Source organism: Oncorhynchus tshawytscha, linkage group LG07, assembly GCF_018296145.1.
Source record: "Oncorhynchus tshawytscha isolate Ot180627B linkage group LG07, Otsh_v2.0, whole genome shotgun sequence".
In the NCBI taxonomy this organism is placed as follows: domain Eukaryota; kingdom Metazoa; phylum Chordata; class Actinopteri; order Salmoniformes; family Salmonidae; genus Oncorhynchus; species Oncorhynchus tshawytscha.
In genome coordinates, this window is record NC_056435.1 from 28,446,038 (window position 1) to 28,451,594 (window position 5,557).

The window sequence follows — 5,557 nt, forward strand, 5'->3', positions numbered from 1 at the left end:
TGAATATGAACTGAAAACGAGCAAGTAGCTTACTTGAAACCATTATTAATGTATTATACTGTTACATATAGTCTGTACAGAAACAGCTCTGCTGTTGCATTTGACTAATTGCATTTAATGAGATGAGTGCCAATGCTTATACGCATCTGAAAACACATTAATGTCCACCTGTTGAAATGAAGGGAATATCCAATTTAATTGAGAGAATATTACCTCAGATCCTGAGGCACCTTGAAGCGTAGTGCTCATTATTTATGTAGGTGTTGGCATGGAAACCGCCACCCTCAGACAAATGATGACACAATTATTCCTATACAATAATTGAATTATGGCACCGAAACCCATATTCCTCTCAGTGAGTCCACCTCTCTTTCTCCGTTCTGTTCAGGTCCTGAGCCTTTTGCGGGATGTCAGCCAGCTCCTCCGACAGGCTATTTCCCTGTTAGCAAAACTTTCCCGGGAAGCCCATTGTCACTGAGCCCTCTCACACACTGAGGGGACCTGGCCATAGAACTCACATCCTCCTTTTTGAATAAAAATAATAATAAAAATCAGGAAACGTTAGAGCAGGACACTCCAACCGTGGGAGATCAGCGCTCGGTTGGCTAGCTAAAGCAGGGGGCCTGCATGTAAAAAGATCTGGCCTTCGACATTAGCTTGTCAAGTGAATAATTAGCCATAGGCATACACATGCTTCGACCATCTTCAGGTGAACATTCAGCCAATCTAAGACGTTCAAGTAGGTGAACAGTTCACCACATAGTGTAGGTAACTGACACACATGCACAAACACACATGCAGATGGACAGAGGAAAATAGATGCTATAGGGCCAGATATGAACTGAGTCTCTGGTACAGGCTCAGCTGTTGCATGACATGAGCAACGACAGACACAGAGAAGATGGCTCCTCACTGACATCTCTGCCTAACTCGGAGTGACGCCCACTGGAATTCATTATTCATCCCCTCTCGAACTTCGTTGGCTTTAATGCCATTCTCTTTGAACAGGAAGTCAGGACTGGGAAAGCTTTTTTTAGGACACAGAAGGCTGGGCGCTGTGATGTGTGAGCAGCAGCAGTCATGCCCCTCCCACAGAGCTCGCTGACACTTTCCTATTGAGAAGACAGACTACTATATTCCTCAGGGTTTAGGAGCAGCAGAGTGTTTGGAACAACGGAGGTTACAGAGCGATGAGGCTTACAGCGCTGCAGAAACTGCACCCCTTTAGGACTAGGATAGGTTCCTGTCTAAATTCACAAGCGATAAACACTGCGGTCTTACGGTTATGCTGAATTTGCGTGGTACTTTATATCTGCAGCATTAGTAGTGTGTCCATGCACTTTCTAAATCTGCCAGCTTTCCTCTGTATCATAGTTTATTTAGTGCTCTCTGCCAGCCTGGTACAGAGCTGCATGGGATTGCATTTTTATGAATCCGGCTGAGGCCCTGTACACAGCAATCAGGAGTGCAATGATATTTCATTCTGACAGCTGGGGCATGGCACAGCGCTCCTCTCCCAACACACACGGGCTGCAGAGCACCCATAAACAACAACACCGACCCACGAGGGAACCATAAACCAAACCGCCATGGCACCAGGGGAAAGATAAACACGTCGCACCAGCCCACTGAATAAAGACCCTCTCAAATCAAATTCACACACACACGACATTCAATCCGTCATTCGTCTATCAACCGTATAGCTCCACACACCTTTCTAGTGATACAAATTCATTAGAGAAGTTCTAGTCCTGAAGACATTCCAATTCTCCCGCGACCAGTACGGTTTAATGTTGCCGCTCCTTGCTCGTCTAGTGTGTGGGCTTGATCAATCAAAAATCTAATAAAATTCAAGGCCATTAACGCGTGTGAGAGAGTGTGACGGATGGGGCTTGGACAAAACTAATTTCGGCACAGATGCACGCAGGCCAGAACCTGACTCTAAGCGTATTCATGGCAACGCAGCATCAATGTGACGGAGATGCACAGCATTGCATCCAGTAAGCTAACCTGCTTTACTTGCCAGTAAAAGACACATTTTATTTCATTGTGAACGACACTTACTTTGTCCATGGTATCATACAGATCTGAAAAGACAGGGAGAGACTGACCAGAATGTTATCTAACAATAATGGTACCAATAATATTGCTATTCTCAATATTTAAATCAAAACAGAGGGAAGGGTGTAGTAGAAACTGACGTAGTGGCATAATAAATATGAGCCCTGTGGACTACAGCGAGTTTCGTCTTTCTGATGACTGGCAGCAGCAGTAATGAAAAAGACAGGTAGGATTGAGGAAGTGGCTAGAGAATCCCCCGCATGTCCAACATCAGCACCAAAGTTTACACCTCGAAATAAATGTCTTGAGGGTTCGTGTCAGATGAATGCACTCCATCCCTGATAAAATGCAGTTTAGACTGCATGCTGTAAAAACCTGAAAACAAAGCTCACAGGTGGTTAACATTGTGTAATTTAATGGCAGATGGTAAACATTTCTATGTTACTTTAAAGCTTTTAATCTAGTACTCAAATCTATTATTAACTCTGACCTCTGGTCATATTGATTTCTAACTTGTGTTGCTGTTTTAGCACCAGTCTTAGACGTCTCAAGGTCACGGTGTCCTGGCCATAACGCTGATTTTCTGATGAGGTCATTTCCTGGTCAAGCTGCACTGAAACAATACATCTCCTGGAACAAAGACAGCGATTCCACTGTCAGAATAAATCTGATGCAATTTGTATGCAGTGCTCATAACTTTCAAGTAGAAAATTCAGTGACTCTTCAGCAGTTTGCATACTGATAGGTGACTCACGACTCATTTGCACACAGGTCATTGTTGTTCATGAGGCTGACTGAAAAGTGTCAAGGCTCTATTGCCTGTCCCAGAACAAGCCTTTCACAAGGTATCACCCACGCAGAGGAACGAGGAGAGGGCTGTAGGCATGAGATGACTCACATGTCAAATTTACTGACAAGTGTGCTACACTCAAAATAGACTCAAATCACAGGAGCTAGCAAGCCAGCCATGGTCCTCTGACAGTCCACATATAACTTTTGATACGCCTTGATTACAGTATCTAAACTTTTTTTTTTTTTTAAAGAGAACATTCCAATTGGTCACAACATGCCAATGCCAAGATAGGCCTAGCTTTATCAGCCACCCAGAATATTACATGATGTACTCTGTCAAGGGTAGACTAAGGAATAAATGTTCACTCTGACCACAAGCCAACTCCAGCAGCAATGCCTCAGGTAATATTCTGGCTCTACAGCAAACAAATAATGACAGACTACAGCTTTAGCATTACAGCAAGATAGTTCATCTAGAGGGGGCTAATCACGCTTCAGGTAACTTTTGATCTTGATTGAAGAAATTCATATCTATTCTTTGGCATGTCGAGAAGACCCCTTCTCTTTTCCCACATTTTGTTACGTTACAGCCTTATTCTAAAGAGGATTAAATGTAAAAGAAAATGTCCCTCAGTCTAAACACAATACACCATAATGACAATGCGAAAACAGGTTTCTACAAAATGTTACCCTTCTATATAAGGTCCTACAGTTGACAGTGCACGTCAGAGCAAGAACCAAGCCATGAGGTCCAAGGAATTGGCTGTAGAGCTCCAAGACCGGATTGTGTCAAGGGACAGATCTGGGGAAGGGTACCAAAATAATGTCTGCAGCATTGAAGGTCCCCAAGAACACAGTGGCTTCCATCAGTCTTAAATGGAAGAAGTTTGGAACCACCAAGACTCTTCCTAGAGCTGGCCGCCCGGACAAACTGAGCAATCTGGGGAGAAGGGCCTTGGTCAGGGAGGTGACCAAGAACCTGATGATCACTCTGACAGATCTCCAGAGTTCTTCTGTGGAGATGGGAGAACTTTCCAGAAGGACAACCATCTCTGCGGCACTCTATCAATCAGGCCTTCATGGTAGTGGCCAGACGGAAGCCACTTCTCAGTAAAAGGCACACGACAGCCCGCTTGGAGTTTGACAAAAGTCACCTGAAGACACTCAGACCCTGAAAAACATGATTCGCTGCCAAGCTTGTAGCGTCATACCAAAGAAGACTCGAGGCTGTAATCGCTGGCAAAGGTGCTTCAACAAAGTACTGAGTAAAGGGTCTGACTACTTATGTAAATGTGACATTTTTTTTTATAAATACCCATTATGGGGGTATTGTGTGTAGATTGATAAGAAAAAAACATTTAATACATTTTGGAATAAGTGTAATGTAACAAAATGAGGAGAAAGTCAAGGGGTCTGAATACTTTCTGAAGGCACTGTATAAGTAGTGTATCAGTGTTTCTGAAATAGACTACATTTCAGGCAGACGGTGCATAATTACTGTTCGACATATCACTATGCCTCCCAAATAGGCCTAAATACTCACCACCATTTGACCAAGATGAGCAAATCTGTGCCTCGCCTGGCTCAAAACAGATGCCCGAAAGTACGATGACTAAAGTTAAAAAGGACATAACCAAAACATATTAAATCATACATGGCAGCACAGACGGCAAATTGAAAAAGGCTTTAATATATCAATTAGAACAATATGTTTTACATAATGAGGTCAACAGGGATACGTCTTTGTTCATTCATCCTCAAACATATATTAGAAGATTCTCCATTAATTTCACTCCGAAGAGAATTATCAGGAACACCGGTGCAGGAAGGCAACGGAAATATCATAAATTAGCTTTATAATATATATATATATAGTTCAATTACAGTTTTTTTTCAAACATGCTACAAGCACTTGAGTCATATCCCTCTCCTCTACCTCAGCTGTAAAAGGCAGATGGTCCAGAAGGAACAACAGTGGGGTGAGCATTGTAAACAGGGACAGAATTCCTCTATATAGCACATCATGGGATAGATAGGGACTAATCATAATCAAAAGTACAACACTTTGTCAAAGTATAACATGTAATAGGTCTACATATAGATGACATTGAAGAAGATACACTACCTTCCCAGCCACCCTTGACTGTAGGTACAGAAAAAAAAACAGCAATCAAATGACCTTACTGCGGTCTGTTTGCAGCTGCAAGGAACATAAGAACTGAAGCAACTTTTCAAGGCCATCCTTATTACTGGAACACAGTGGCTTCTGCTCTCCCCATCTACAGCCATGACTCCAATTATCAAACCTTAAACAAAAAAAAAAACTAACATCATCATGGTGGAACGTTTTTGGCAATCCTCCACACACGATCACCGCCGCTACATATTTCAAATTAATGCATTTGATTACATCATACGGGTGAAATCAAGTCTGGGGAACTATTCAAAATTGCTCAATCTACAGGGAGTCTTAAACGAGGGCAATATTCCAACGACTATATTTCACTGACTTTCTGAGGCAACCCAGTTCTCAGTCATATGTAATAGAGATCTCCACATTCCATTCTTCACATTTGAACCCAAATCATTCAAGGATTCGTAGCGATTCAATCAAAACAGTTTGGCAGATGTTTTTAAAGTGCTTTCAGACAAGACGACTTATAACCATGTATGACGCATCAATAAAATGTGAGCCTCTGACAAA